Source organism: Thalassophryne amazonica, unplaced genomic scaffold (genome assembly GCF_902500255.1).
Source record: "Thalassophryne amazonica unplaced genomic scaffold, fThaAma1.1, whole genome shotgun sequence".
NCBI lineage: Eukaryota > Metazoa > Chordata > Actinopteri > Batrachoidiformes > Batrachoididae > Thalassophryne > Thalassophryne amazonica.
Genome location: NW_022986298.1, coordinates 44746 through 61822, shown reverse-complemented (window position 1 = coordinate 61822; position 17077 = coordinate 44746). Strand labels below are relative to the sequence as shown.

At 42.0% G+C, this 17077-nt stretch overlaps 1 protein-coding gene and 2 long non-coding RNA genes across 3 annotated transcripts in view; 1 reads left to right on the top strand and 2 right to left on the bottom strand.

Moving 5' to 3' along the window:
• Positions 1-17077, bottom strand: part of LOC117506004 (methyltransferase-like protein 27) — a 65208-nt gene that overhangs the window by 26720 nt on the left and 21411 nt on the right. The window lies entirely within an intron of this gene.
• On the top strand, positions 1017-12260 carry LOC117506002. The gene is made up of 3 exons (XR_004559327.1): positions 1017-1027; positions 5985-5991; positions 12190-12260. It is a non-coding gene; the product is annotated as an uncharacterized LOC117506002 (long non-coding RNA).
• Positions 7731-8294, bottom strand: LOC117506003. The gene is made up of 2 exons (XR_004559328.1): positions 8226-8294; positions 7731-7879 (listed from the first exon to the last, which is right to left on the bottom strand). It is a non-coding gene; the product is annotated as an uncharacterized LOC117506003 (long non-coding RNA).

The window sequence follows — 17077 nt, the reverse complement described above, 5'->3', positions numbered from 1 at the left end:
TGAAGGAGAGATGGGAAATGTTGCTGTGCCAGTTGGTCTAAAGCCTCTTTCACACCAGAGCTGCACCCAGTTGCTTCCTGTGGTGTCATGATGACGCAGGAATATTCGTATGGGGCCATTATTGTAGCAAAAGTATTTGCAAATGCGTATTTTGATCTGTGCGTGTGTAAACAGATCCACAAATGCGTACAGAAATCTGTGTGTATTCGTGTGTCTGTGAAAATCGGGCCACTCGATTGGATGTGTTCTTACACGTGACTTTTGCTACAGTTTTGCCGCGTCAGATCTGTAAATACATGCAGCGATTTGTGTGTCTGTGTGGAGACTCGTCTGTGCCTCCGTGGTTATACAGCTTCATACCACCAGAGGGCGCAAGCACCAATGACATCACTCACCGCTGCCGTTTTAAGTCCTGCTGGATCGACCGTATGGTGGGACGAGCAGACGATGCAGTGGAGTCTGGATGGCATGCAGTAAGTACATAATCATTATATTGTGATAACTCGGTTGTTATAAGTGGTATTTTCAAAGAAATAACAATGTTAAAAAACTACTATCTGTTAACAAGTTATGTTTTCTTGTTAGAGACACAAGAAAATATCTGAAGAACAAACAACAAATTAGCAGCTAGCCTTGGACCTGATACACAGCACATAAGATATCGTCAAGGATTTAGCTTGCATTCATTCCATCTGACTATCTACCAGACTCTTCTGCATATTCAAGGAGATGTGATGTGGTGGCAAGAGGTATTTCTAAAGTGATAATTTTAACAGCTTTTTCAAAGTACCCAGTTTATTGTCATTATGCCAAAGCGCTTATTTGTCTGCCATTAATTACATTTTTCTTCCAACCTATCTTTTCTTTCTTCATTCCTTTCTATCTGAAGCTGAAAGAAAAGTCTGAACTCCAAGGTGAACAGCGTGACAGTGTTGTCAACCTTCGGTCCCATGACATGCAGAGGTTGCTGAGGTTGATCGATCGATCGATAAATAGATAGCTTTTATTATCATTACAACAACGAGACGTCCGCACACACATTCCACATACAGGCCAGCTTTGTTGTGTGGGCCGCTGAAGAGGAGGTACTGCTGGCCCACCACCACCAGAGGGCGCCCTGCCTGGAGTGCGGGCTCCAGGCACCAGAGGGCGCTGCCACCTTATGGGAGCAGCCTGGGTGACAGCTGTCACCCATCACTGGACACAGCTGTTCCACTCAGCACGGAGGTATATCAGTAGGACGGCGTCTCCACCTCAGTGCCGAGATATCGCCTTGAGTTTAAGGTAATCCTTCTCTGCAAACGTATACTAAAGATAAACCTTGCTAAACCTTTTCAGGACAGCTGATTACAGAAAGCAACTTGCTCAGATAAGTACTCACCTTTCCTGCTTCTGTGTAACAAGAGGTGGAGGCGGCTTCGCCCCTCTCCATCTACTGGGTGCGGTCGCATCCCTACCTGTGTGTTTGTGCTCTTTCCCGCCAGCAGTACCGGATCCGACGAGCGAAGGCAGTGGCCACCTGGGAATTCGGGACTTGGCGGTTCCAGTACTTCTGGGTTTCGGTGGCAGAGGAGATCTGGGTGGTTCCGGTTCGACTAGGACGGACGTCTCCTACCTTCGAGCCTGCCCACACGACACCAGCAGATTTCGGCTTACACCTCCAAATTATTGATTGTTGTATTAGTTGTGCTCTTTTCACAACAGTAAAACTTGTTCTTTACTTTTCTCCATTGTCCGTTCATTGCGCCCCCTGTTGTGGGTCCGTGTACCTACACTTTCACAACAAGCTTGAGAGGACGAGGCCTGCTGCAGGGAGGGAGGGGCAGGAAGAGTGATAACACTGGAGCATGCTTCAGTCCATGTGTAAGTCTGTCAGTTTATTGTCCTTGTGGGTTGAGATAAGAATGGAGCCAAATAATCTCACCAGAGCCTGGATAAATTACTACTCATACATGCAGTAAAATTTCAGTCCTTCTGCCGTTAAGGACTTGATTAGTTGTAACCAATTTGGTTATTAAATTAACTGTTTTTCTTTATCCAGACTTCTAATGCTCCATTACACAGGTTCTGGATCGACCAGCAAAACAAGTGAAGCAGTTACGGAAGGGACTGAAGGAGACTGGCATTTGGCCTCTTCTCTGCTATGGAGCAGATGTAGTGAAACTGCTTTTCCCTTGTGAAAAAGATACTGTTATGTTTCGGACGCGGTCGGAGCACCGACCCAGCGTTTGAAAGGACCCAGCATAAAATAAGCAGAGCACGGTTCAAAAGGTAACAGAATTTAATAAACATAACAGTGAGTGAAGTGCTAAACAACTAAAAAGTCCGCGGTCTGGTGAGGTGGAAACACGGCGCTCTCTCAACAGCGCAAACGGTCCAGAGCCACAGCAGTTCGGACCCAGGGACCCCGCCGACACCCCCCAGGTGGCCGCGACAAACCAAGTCTGTGAAGAAAGAACACATGAGGTGAGTCCAACTCCACACAGAGAGACACAACTCAAAGGTGCACGCAATCAGCAAACACTTCCTGGCTTAAATCTATATATCAGCTTCTCACCCTGCAGGCACGGACAAATCTCCACTGCAGCAGAAGCTGATTAGACAATTAGCATAACGTGACAGCTCACTAACACAAGGTGTGAGGGACACCAAATCCACTGTCATTACTTCATAAAAGTCACCAAAACCAAATTACCTCAGGAAGTGTGCTGAAGAGCGTGAGACCTCACCCAATCCTCCTTCACAGACTGTGGCGTCAAACCTGGAGCGGTCTCTGCGTCCGTGATGGTGAGATTGTTCTCCTGACGCTGATCTCACACGTCTGCTCACAAGGTCAAGTCTCTGGCAATCACACACTGTGCATTCAAGGTTTAAATGCAGCAATCTCTGATCAAGACAGAATACACCACAGCTGTGAGTCCTGATGACCTGCACGTGAAAACAAGCCTCAGGTGTTCAGGGTGAGGTCCTAATACTCAGCCACTCAGTCCTGAATGCATACCACCTGGTGGGAGAAACAGAAAACAAAAACCAAGCCAGCCAAACACCCCAGCCCACAACAGATGCAGAGATCACACCCCAGGTGCATGAAATAAGTTTGAGTATTAATCATTTATTGCCTCTAAAAATACCTCCGTTTTTTTACTTCTACGTATGAATTTCTTTGGAGACCAGTCCCTGTCTTTACAGATGATTCTTGCACATATCACATGGCCTGAGCTGAAATCAGATTTTGACTCTGATGATGAAGATGAGGCGTCTGTGGAGGCCATCACACAGGTCACAGGCTACTTCAGGAGTTTTATTGAACATGGTCTGTTTTTTAACTTAAACTCAAATAAACATCCTTTATTTCTGTTAAATATATTCAATTTATAAAACTTGAGGAGTATTACCTCTGCCAACTGTTTGTCTGAACAGCCTGGAGCCCACAATTTTTCATACATCACAATGAAATTACTACTGGATTCATATCCTGATAGACAAGAAGTGATTCAATTTTCAAGGGCAAAGTCAGGAATAATCCATCTTTAACATTGAACAAATTTTCAAAAAGTCATAACTGTCAAAAAAAACAACAACAAAAAAAAACACATTTCTTTCATACTTGAGAGCTTTATGTAGGATGGTATCCTTTATCGACTGAAAAAGTTTGATCCGGATCTGATACGGCTTGTGGATTTTGTGGACATTTGAATTGATTTACATTTTGCATTATATCTCAAAAGTCCCTCAGTTACTCTTATTTGTGACAATGAAGTACAAACTGGCTGATCTGCATCTGATCCATATTGTGGACTTAGCAGATATTTGATTCTTTTTAACATTGAAAAAAGCCCTCTTGATTTATACTTTAGCTTATGAAAAGCCACTTATAACAAGACTTTGACCTTGAAAATTTTTGTCCAAGGTAAAAATTTGTGGAGGTGGAAAATAGTGTTGAACTGGGTGCTGTTTTTTCGGATGCGTTTCACAGGTCTGTACTGTCTTTTCAACAGCTTCCTCAGAACAACTGAAGAATCTGCTGCAATTCTGGGTGGGTTGGAAGGTTCCACCCAAGGAGCTGATTGTGAAGGTGACAAGTGGCTTTCTCCCAAGGGCCCTGACATGCTTTGAAACTATTAAGTTGCCTCACTATTACACAACCTACAAAGATTTTGAGTCTGACTTGGTTGCTGCCATTACTTCATGGCACACAGGATTTGGTCTTGTTTAAAGATAACAGAAGATTGACCCCACCTCGTGTGGTATGGTGTGTATTCCCATAGGATTTTCATGCTAAAACTGATCTTGTTGTTTGGTTTCAATAGGGCCTCGACTGTCAGAAAATGATAGGGTTCAAATTTTCAGACCCCTATTTCTCTTTTGCAAGGGGGCAAACATTAGTACAGGGGTAATTTGAAAATAGTTAAATTACATCAACATTCACCAATATATCTGTCTAGTTGAGAAGATTAAAATAAGGGTATAAACTGTCTAGGTTTTGACCAGCAGTTGCATAGTACTCTAGCTGCAGCATTTTGAATTAACTGAAGGCTTTTCAGGGAACTTTTAGGACAACCTGATAATAATGAATTACAGTAGTCCAGCCTAGAGGAAATAAATGCATGAATTAGTTTTCCAGCATCACTCTGAGACAAGAACTTTCTAATTTTAGAGATATTGCGTAAATGCAAAAAAGCAGTCCTACATATTTGTTTAATATGCGCATTGAATGACATATCCTGATCAAAAATGACTCCAAGATTTCTCACAGTATTACTAGAGGTCAGGGTAATGCCATCCAGAGTAAGGATCTGGTTAGACACCATGTTTCTAAGATTTGTGGGGCCAAGTACAATAACTTCAGTTTTATCTGAATTTAAAAGCAGGAAATTAGAGGTCATCCATGTCTTTGTGTCTGTAAGACATTCCTGCAGTTTAGCTAATTGGTGTGTGTCCTCTGGCTTCATGGATAGATAAAGCTGGGTATCATCTGCGTAACAATGAAAATTTAAGCAATACCGTCTAATAATACTGCCTAAGGGAAGCATGTATAAAGTGAATAAAATTGGTCCTAGCACAGAACCTTGTGGAACTCCATAATTAACTTTAGTCTGTGAAGAAGATTCCCCATTTACATGAACAAATTGTAATCTATTAGACAAATATGATTCAAACCACCGCATCGCAGTGCCTTTAATACCTATGGCATGCTCTAATCTCTGTAATAAAATTTTATGGTCAACAGTATCAAAAGCAGTACTGAGGTCTAACAGAACAAGCACAGAGATGAGTCCACTGTCTGAGGCCATAAGAAGATCATTTGTAACCTTCACTAATGCTGTTTCTGTACTATGATGAATTCTAAAACCTGACTGAAACTCTTCAAATAGACCATTCCTCTGCAGATGATCAGTTAGCTGTTTTACAACTACCCTTTCAAGAATTTTTGAGAGAAAAGGAAGGTTGGAGATTGGCCTATAATTAGCTAAGATAGCTGGGTCAAGTGATGGCTTTTTAAGTAATGGTTTAATTACTGCCACCTTAAAAGCCTGTGGTACATAGCCAACTAACAAAGATAGATTGATCATATTTAAGATCGAAGCATTAAATAATGGTAGGGCTTCCTTGAGCAGCCTGGTAGGAATGGGGTCTAATAAACATGTTGATGGTTTGGATGAAGTAACTAATGAAAATAACTCAGACAGAACAATCGGAGAGAAAGAGTCTAACCAAATACCGGCATCACTGAAAGCAGCCAAAGATAACGATACGTCTTTGGGATGGTTATGAGTAATTTTTTCTCTAGTAGTTAAAATTTTATTAGCAAAGAAAGTCATGAAGTCATTACTAGTTAAAGTTAAAGGAATACTCGGCTCAATAGAGCTCTGACTCTTTGTCAGCCTGGCTACAGTGCTGAAAAGAAACCTGGGGTTGTTGTTGGGAAAGTGTAGTGACACGGACCCACAACAGGGGGCGCAAATGAACAGTCAATAGATGAGCCAAAAGGTAACAATTTAATGTTGTGAAGGTGCACAACGAACATACAGACAATCTCAGAATATCATTACAGTCAATCCACAAAGGTGACGTGTGGGCAGGCTCGAGGATAGAAGACGTCTGTCCTGAGAAGAGCCGGAACCACACGATTTCCGCCGCCCCAGAACCTGGTGAATACTGGAGCCGCCAAGTCCCGAATTCCCAGGTGATCACCGTCCCCGACTGTCGGATCTGGTACTGCTGGCGAAGAACAAAGACAGTCAAGTGTGGGTGTGTGTACACCCCGTAACAACAATGGTGGGAATGCCACCTCCACCTCTCACTCAATATGGTGCAGAGTACCGCAGTGATTCCTCAGGGGAAAAGAGTGCCGTCCTGCACTCACTCAGCCTCCACAGAAAAAGGAACCGGTACTCCTGCAAACACTCACAATATACAGATTATATTGCAAAAAACACAAACGGCTGAGGATATTACCTCCAATGAAGTACGATATCTCGGCAACGAGGTGGAGATGACGTCTGGTCTTTATGGAGTGAGATGATGTTGAGTAGATGGGTGACAGCTGTCAAGAGGTAATGAGTGACAGCTGTCACCCCGGGCTGTGTCCATGGCGGCAGCGCCCTCTCGTGCCTGAAGCCCGCACTTCAGGCAGGGCGCCCACTGGTGGTGGGCCAGCAGTACCTCCTCTTCCGGCGGCCCACACACAACAGTTGTTCTTATTTTCTTCTTTTTCCAGGCTAAGTGAAGATCTTCTAAATTAGTGAGACGCCATTTCCTCTCCAACTTACGGGTTATCTGCTTTAAGCTGCAAGTTTGTGAGTTATACCATGGAGTCAGGCACTGATGTAGATGCGTGTCGCTCCCCTCCAGACTTCCCCCATTTTCTCACACAGCCCCACGGACCACTGAGTGACAAAGCAGGGCTCACTCCCAGCTGGGCGCATGCCAGTCTGGGTGCTCCGTACCCCGCCTCGCTGGACAAGTGTCATTCATCCAGGAACAGTTTAGGGGAAAATCCACATTTTGTGTGCACGTGGTGTGCGATCACAGTGCAGTGTCAGCGGTTACAAACTGGCTGATTTTCTATTATGACTCAGGAATTTTCAAGCTTGTCTTTACTGAGGGACTGGAAGTATGGAAGCACATTGTACAGAAGTGATTTTACACACAAATAATAAAAATGGCCTGATCTCATAATTACAAGATCAGCAATCTGATTTTTTTTTTTTTTTTATCCAGTGAATGCAATACGCTTCCATAGATTAGGAATTTGTGGGGTACTTACTTTTCCCTTAATTAAATCATTTGTGTGGTAGTAGCTGTGACTACCCTATATTTTTCCAGCTCCATACCCTTGTTGGCAGTAAAATGAAGTGGTGAAAACACTTATCTGTACATTTAAGCTGCAATATTTTCTTCTTGGCTTCATTGGACTCAGTTTATCACGACAAGGCCGATAAGTCTCTTAGCATTTCACATGAGGCACATAATCATCTTTACACCGCTTATTCAATTAAGGGTCACAGGGGGATGGAACCTATCCCAGCAGTCATAGAGCATGAGGTGGGGTACACCCTGAACAGGACGCCAGTCCGTCACAGGATGTACGTAATCAGTTGGGTGTAAAGGCCACCGGTCATCAATAGCCAAATCTAACCTCTTAAGGAACAGAGAAACATCATCTGGTGTTAATGATACCCTGCACACATTCAACTGTGTTGATGTAAATGTCAATTCCATGACAGTCAGAGGGGGCACAAGGATCTATTGATCTTTTGAGGTAGTCCATTTCTGGTTCATCCAGTGGGCTCATAAGGACTGGCACATGGATACCAGGTCTCTGGTCTGCTTGAAAGCCACTAGAGTCCCACTCGATCTCTGGTATGTGCAGCTCCTATTGAAACAATGAAATGTTGGTGACATAAAGATACACAATGCTCTGCTTGTTATTCTTTACTGAATTTTCTATTTAACTTAAAATTTGCATGTGAATAGTAGTAATAACATGACAGCCCACAATTTGATATGAATGGTATGTTTTGCAACTGGCTCAAGAAAGGAAGGTTTCCATTTTAACACAATTTACATTTGGGAAACTATAACAATCTCTCAACTCAATAGTATTTTCATGTTTGTAGTACATGTAACTTTTGGAGAACTGATGGCTACTTTTTGGTTCAACACATTTGACCAAAAGTTTTATGTGTTGACCTGAAGTTGTGGCCACCGATTTTACATACATTTGGGACATCAGGCTCCAGTACTGGACACTGCAGTTGTCCTATTTCCCACAGTTGGTTGGGTGACATGTTCTGCTCGGATTTCAATGAAGGGTTGTCCCACCCATCACGGAACACATCAAGGGAGGCCTGGAGCCGTGGAATGAAGACACAGTGGCAATAGAACAAATGTAGTTCAGTGGACAGATCAAGATGTCCTTCATCTTCTAAGGTGTGAAGAACACTGTAGAAGACATTTGTCACTGCCATGTATACATCTCTCCAAAGTCTCTCAATCCTGTAAAATTGGCAGAAATAATTTGGCAAAGGTTAATTTCTCTCAAACATTATGGATGTGGCATAAAAAGCTCACATACATATTAATATTAGATAAAAGTTTGAATAGCACAAGATTTAACACAAAATATGCCAGACTACAGGCCAACTACTCCCTGTTAGAATTCACCTGAGAAATATAGCTGTTCATTTTTTTTTTTGGGGGGGGGGGGGGGCTATCTGAAGTTGCTGAATGTAGTTAATGCTTTTCAGTTAGGCTGAGGTAGATGACAAGAGCTGTTGAATCATTGTTTAGTCTGTATTAAGGCTTTTATGCAGATGTTGAACAAAACAGGTCACTACAAAAGTAACACCAGTAGATGCCATTGTTTTGCCGTTATAGGTGGAAAAAATGTTCTGATGCTCAGGTTTATGCCATCGTAAAATACATGGCAACTGAGTGGTTTATTATACAATGGGAGATGGTTGTTAGTGTAGTGTAGGTGAATGCAAAACCCTGTCAGTTTGCCTATGATTGTAAATTGTATGGTTGACCCTTCATCCAGTGTTTTAATAAAGTCTACCTTTGATTGTGAACACTTTTTCCCCACAATGAAACTCCCCGTTCCAGTGCCACGAACAGAGAACATTAGACATGCAACACCAATATTCTCCACTCCTTGATCAGCTCTTACTCTGGAACATAAGTAAGTAAGTAAGTAAATTTTATTTATATAGCACCTTTCAAAGAAAAGAGCCACAAGGTGCTTCACAACATAAAAGCAGAGTACACCACACAAAACATCAGACAATGGCCGAGACATAAAAACATAAAACATAGAGTCCAGTGAGCGCAGAGAGAGCGGGAGACCATTCCAAAGCCTGGGAGCAACAGCCTGGAAGGATCGCTCTCCTCTGGTTGAAAAATGGGTGCGAGGAACCATCAACAGATTTTGGTCCACAGACCTCAAAGCCCTGGCAGGGGCATAAGGCTGGATGAGGTCACAGATATAGGGAGGCGCCTGGCCATGTAGAGCTCTAAAAGTTAAAACCAAAATTTTAAAATTGATCCTGAAGGACACTGGCAGCCAATGAAGCTCCTTTAAAATTGGGGAAATATGAGTCCTTCTGTTAGCTTGTGTCAGAATTCTTGCTGCAGAGTTCTGTACCAACTGCAGTCGACGCAACTCCTTCTTGTTTAGACATGAAAACAAACTGTTACAATAGTCTAAACGTGTTGACACAAAAGCATGAATAATAAGCTCTAAATCATTTCGAGACACCATTTTCCTGAGCTTAGAGATGATTCTTAATTGAAAGAAGCAATTCCTCGTCAGCTGTTTACAATGCTGTACCAACGACATGTCTTTGTCAAAAATGACACCCAGGTTTCGAAGACATGATTTAGCAGACTGGCCCAGGTCTCCCAAGTACTGCTGAATACCTGGAATATGGGCATCAGGAGCAATAACCAATGTCTCTGTTTTGTCTGCGTTAAGCTGAAGAAAGTTATTCGTTATCCATTGTTTAATTTCCGCCAAACAATGGAGGAATCAAGCCTCTTAATCTCAGATGGCTTAAAGGAGCAGTAAAGCTGGATGTCATCCGCAAATAACTGGTAAGAGACATCAGTAAATCTTTGAATGATCCTACCTAAACATGTACATGAAACATGCAATTTAGTGCAAAAAAAAAAAAAAAAAAGAATCACTTTATGAAACAATCAATGCAAAGTGCTTAAGAAAGGTGGGCTTAGGAAACATAGCAGATAGTGCTGCACAGCTCGTGTTGCTATGCCCCGATTGAGTTAGCAACATTTACATCCATAGTACCTCAAAGGAAAGCCATATTTTTCCACAGATTCTTGGAAGAATGCCAAGGTTGTAGAAGACAGATTGTTGTTTGAAGCCCCAAGGTACATTATCTGGAAGATTGAGAAAAAAAAAAAAACATGTTAAATACATGTCTACAAATGTTTTTCTGCCCCCCCCAAGTCTATGTTTTCTGGGCTACAGTGCTTCCTGTAACCACTATTTATTCTCATTGCTGACAGATGCGTATTTGCACTACACATCTGGTGTGGTGCATTGTGACATGTAACTGCTGTAGACACTGGCTATTACCAAAATCATCTTTTTCCTGAGTAGTGATTTTTTTCTGCCATTTTACTTTGTTATGCACAATAAAGTAAGTTTATTCATAATTGTACAGTAATGCAAAACAAGCACAGCCCAACCTATGCAATGCAGTGATTAAGTAAAATGATGAGTACACAGTTTCTCATACGTTTTTGTTAGACATTGTACAGAGTATACTTCAGTATATAGACATTAGGGGTCAGTTTTGGGAAAGCATGCAAAAAACATGGATTGTGACAGACTGATAATATCTATTAATTCAAAGAAAAAAAGAGTATGTTTTAGCTACATTTTCATTCACAAACCCACCTTCCTGGAATACCCATCTATTCTGCTGAAAATCACAATACTATACCTGTTGGGTGAAAGAAAAAAAAATTATTCAACAGAGGTCAAAATGGAGCAATAGGAATGTATTAACTGGATTAGAAAAAACTAAATACATATGTAAAATTATAAATGTTATGAGCAACACTTTATTGCTGTTCTGTCTTCATATAGATTAAAAATTAACATCCATTGTTACTCAGGGTACACTTTAAAAATTTCATACCTAATCAACTTGTGGTTGGTATCAATATGCACAAGGGATCTTGGGCAAGGGACTGAATATGTGTGTCTCACAATACAGCCCATGGAGGTCAGTCTTGTCAACACACCTACAGTGTCAACTCGGTGCATGGAGGCCCTCACACATTCCCACTGAACTAGGCACCCCCTGGATTTCAGAGCTCCCTTGACCAGTCGATACCCAGAGTGTGGCATTGTCTGTTTTATGTCTGCAACCATGGCAGCCAACTCTTCATCTATCATTTGACTGTACAGTGAAGTAACTGATATACTGTTTTCAGACAGTCTTCTGTGGATTGTATGTCTGGACACTCTCAGCAAGCTTGCAATGGTTGTGACAGACAAGGGGATTTCAAGAAGATGCTGAAGGTAATCAGGGCTGACATAGAATTTGGGACATCCTGTGTGACTTTGAACCATTTCAGTTTGAAAATTTGATTCCAAATCTTGGACATGTTCCCTTTCAACCCTGATCAGCCTAATCAATTCAGATAGTGTGTCCATGATGCACACTAGCAAACACAAATTCCATGTGGTCCAAGTCCAATGGCCTGTGGTCTAGAATATGTTGGAAATGAGAATGTAGCCTCTCAAGGATGATGTTGTGAAGCACACCCTGTAAAACAGGCGTAATTTGGCATTAGTTTAGGAATACATTTTACTTTACATTACGTCCTCCTTTTAAACATTTTTTCAGCACACCTCACTCAGTAAGGTCAATTTTCAGTCCTGGGAAAGAAGGTGTTACTACAAAATAATTGTCTCCAATTAACTATAACTGAACAAAAAAAGCAGGATCCATTATTTCAGTTTTAAATTTACTGTACCGTGTAATACAGACAAATGCAGAAGTTACAGGCTTCTCTGGCTGTGATTGAAGAAATTGTGCATAACTGATTCCACCTGCTGTTGCAGTGGGTGGTTGCACAGAAAACCTGCACCCTCTCTGTCCTTTCTGGAACCGGTTTGAGACCTCTGGTTTAGAGGATTTTCTTAGAAAGTTCAGCTACAATTTGCCAGAAGGTACATATGAGGTGCAAGCCAAGATCTGATGTTTTGGCGAAAAGAAGATGTCCACTCCGCACGACGGTCTTCGCTCTGCCCGCTAACACAGACGCCAAAAGTGTCAAGTGCCGCGAGCTCCTCCCCCCATTTCGTATAACTGAAGCCTGCACGACCCAGTGTGTTCGCTGAATACGGTATATAAATAGTTGGGTTGTGAGAAGCTTAGCTTAAAAGTAAATGTTACTTACCCATGGGTCGATAGAAGATCCATCCATGTTCCAACACAGAAAAAAAGACGCCCTCAAACCAAATCAATTCTTCAAGGGTCCAGCCGGGCTTAAAACGGCAGTGGTGAGTGATGTCATTGGTGCTTGCGCCCTCTGGTGGTATGAAGCTGTATAACCACGGAGGCACAGACGAGTCTCCACACAGACACACAAATCGCTGCACGTATTTACAGATCTGACGCAGTAGAACTGTAGCAAAGTGACCCGATTTTCACAGACACACGGATACACAAGCACAGATTTCTGTACGCATTTGTGGATCTGTTTACACATGCACAGATTTCACACGGACAGATCAAAACACGCACAGATTTCACACAGACAGATCAAAACACACACGCACAGATTTCTATACGCATTTGTGGATCTGTTTACACACGGACAGATCAAAACACACACGCACAGATTTCACGAAGACAGATCAAAACACGCACAGATTTCTATACGCATTGTGGATCTGTTTACACACGGACAGATCAAAACACACACGCACAGATTTCACGAAGACAGATCAAAACACGCACAGATTTCTATACGCATTTGTGGATCTGTTTACACACGGACAGATCAAAACACACACGCACAGATTTCACGAAGACAGATCAAAACACGCACAGATTTCTATACACATTTGTGGATCTGTTTACACATGCACAGATTTCTGTACGCATTTGTGGATCTGTTTACACACGCACAGATTTCTGTACGCATTTGTGGATCTTACACATGCACAGATTTCACACGGGACAGATCAAAAACACACGCCACAGATTTCACACAGACAGATCAAAAACACACACGCACAGATTTCTATACGCATTTGTGGATCTGTTTACACACGCACAGATTTCACACGGACAGATCAAAACACACACGCACAGATTTCACGAAGACAGATCAAAACACACGCACAGATTTCTATACGCATTTGTGGATCTGTTTACACATGCACAGATTTCACACAGACAGATCAAAATACACGCACAGATTTCACACAGACAGATCAAAACACACATGCACAGCTTTCTATACGCATTTGTGGATGTGTTTACACATGCACAGATTTCACACGGACAGATCAAAACACACGCACAGATTTCACACAGACAGATCAAAATACATGCACAGATTTCACACGGACAGATCAAAACACACGCACAGATTTCACACAGACAGATCAAAATACATGGACAGATTTCACACGGACAGATCAAAACACACACACAGATTTCTATACGCATTTGTGGATCTGTTTACACACGCACAGATTTCACACAGACAGATCAAAACACACATGCACAGATTTCTATACGCATTTGTGGATCTGTTTACACACGCACAGATTTCACACAGACAGATCAAAACACACACGCACAGATTTCTATACGCATTTGTGGATCTGTTTACACACACGCACAGATTTCACATGGACAGATCAAAACACACACGCACAGATTTCACACAGACAGATCAAAACACACACGCACAGATTTCACACAGACAGATCAAAACACACACGCACAGATTTCTATATGCATTTGTGGATCTGTTTACACATGCACAGATTTCACACGGACAGATCAAAACATACATGCACAGATTTCACACAGACAGATCAAAATACGCACAGATTTCACACGGACAGATCAAAATACACACGTACAGATCAAAATACACATGCACAGATTTCTATACGCATTTGTGGATCTGTTTACACATGCACAGATTTCACACGGACAGATCAAAACACACGCACAGATTTCACACGGACAGATCAAAACACACACGCACAGATTTCACACGGACAGATCAAAACACACACGCACAGATTTCTATACGCATTTGTGGATTTGTTTACACATGCACAGATTGCACACAACCAGATCAAAACACACACGCACAGATTTCTATACGCATTTGTGGATTTGTTTACACATGCACAGATTGCACACAACCAGATCAAAACACACACGCACAGATTTCACACAGACAGATCAAAACACACACGCACAGATTTCTATACGCATTTGTGGTTTTGTTTACACATGCACAGATTTCACACGGACAGATCAAAACACACACGCACAGATTTCACACAGACAGATCAAAACACACGCACAGATTTCTATACGCATTTGTGGATTTGTTTACACATGCACAGATTTCACACGGACAGATCAAAACACACACGCACAGATTTCTGTGCGCATTTGTGGATCTGTTTACACATGCACAGATTTCACACGGACAGATCAAAACACGCACAGATTTCACACAGACAGATCAAAACACACACGCACAGATTTCTATACGCATTTGTGGATCTGTTTACACACGGACAGATCAAAACACACACGCACAGATTTCACGAAGACAGATCAAAACACGCACAGATTTCTGTGCGCATTTGTGGATCTGTTTACACATGCACAGATTTCACACGGACAGATCAAAACACGCACAGATTTCACACAGACAGATCAAAACACACACGCACAGATTTCTATACGCATTTGTGGATCTGTTTACACACGGACAGATCAAAACACACACGCACAGATTTCACGAAGACAGATCAAAACACGCACAGATTTCTATACGCATTTGTGGATCTGTTTACACACGGACAGATCAAAACACACACACACAGATTTCACGAAGACAGATCAAAACACACACGCACAGATTTCTATACGCATTTGTGGATCTGTTTACACACGCACGGATTTCTGTACGCATTTGTGGATCTGTTTACACACGCACAGATTTCTGTACGCATTTGTGGATCTGTTTACACACGCACAGATTTCTATACGCATTTGTGGATCTGTTTACACATGCACAGATTTCACACGGACAGATCAAAACACACACGCACAGATTTCACGAAGACAGATCAAAACACACGCACAGATTTCTATGCGCATTTGTGGATCTGTTTACACATGCACAGATTTCACACGGACAGATCAAAACACACACGCACAGATTTCACACAGACAGATCAAAACACACGCACAGATTTCTATACGCATTTGTGGATTTGTTTACACATGCACAGATTTCACACGGACAGATCAAAACACACACGCACAGATTTCTGTACGCATTTGTGGATCTGTTTGCACATGCACAGATTTCACACGGACAGATCAAAACACGCACAGATTTCACACAGACAGATCAAAACACACACGCACAGATTTCTATACGCATTTGTGGATCTGTTTACACACGGACAGATCAAAACACACACGCACAGATTTCACGAAGACAGATCAAAACACGCACAGATTTCTATACGCATTTGTGGATCTGTTTACACACGGACAGATCAAAACACACACGCACAGATTTCACGAAGACAGATCAAAACACACACGCACAGATTTCTATACGCATTTGTGGATCTGTTTACACATGCACGGATTTCTGTACGCATTTGTGGATCTGTTTACACACGCACAGATTTCTGTACGCATTTGTGGATCTGTTTACACATGCACAGATTTCACACGGACAGATCAAAACACACGCACAGATTTCACACAGACAGATCAAAACACACACGCACAGATTTCTATACGCATTTGTGGATCTGTTTACACATGCACAGATTTCACACGGACAGATCAAAACACACACGCACAGATTTCACGAAGACAGATCAAAACACACGCACAGATTTCTATACGCATTTGTGGATCTGTTTACACATGCACAGATTTCACACGGACAGATCAAAACACACACGCACAGATTTCACACAGACATATCAAAATACACGCACAGATTTGACACAGACAGATCAAAACACACATGCACAGCTTTCTATACGCATTTGTGGATGTGTTTACACATGCACAGATTTCACACGGACAGATCAAAACACACACACACAGATTTCACACAGACAGATCAAAATACATGCACAGATTTCACACAGACAGATCAAAATACACGCACAGATTTCACACGGACAGATCAAAACACACACGCACAGATTTCTATACGCATTTGTGGATCTGTTTACACACGCACAGATTTCACACGGACAGATCACACACGCACAGATTTCACACAGACAGATCAAAACACACATGCACAGATTTCTATACGCATTTGTGGATCTGTTTACACACACGCACAGATTTCACACAGACCGATCAAAACACACGCACAGATTTCACACAGACAGATCAAAACACACGCACAGATCTCTATACGCATTTGTGGATCTGTTTACACATGCACAGATTTCACAGGGACAGATCAAAACACACGCACAGATTTCACACAGACAGATCAAAATACGCACAGATTTCACACGGACAGATCAAAATACACACGCACAGATCAAAATACACACGCACAGATTTCTATATGCATTTGTGGATCTGTTTACACATGCACAGATTTCACACAGACAGATCAAAACACACACGCACAGATTTCACACAGACAGATCAAACAACACAGCACAGATTTCTATACGCATTTGTGGATTTGTTTACACATGCACAGATTTCACACGTACAGATCAAAATACACATGCACAGATTTCACACAGACAGATCAAAACACACGCACAGATTTC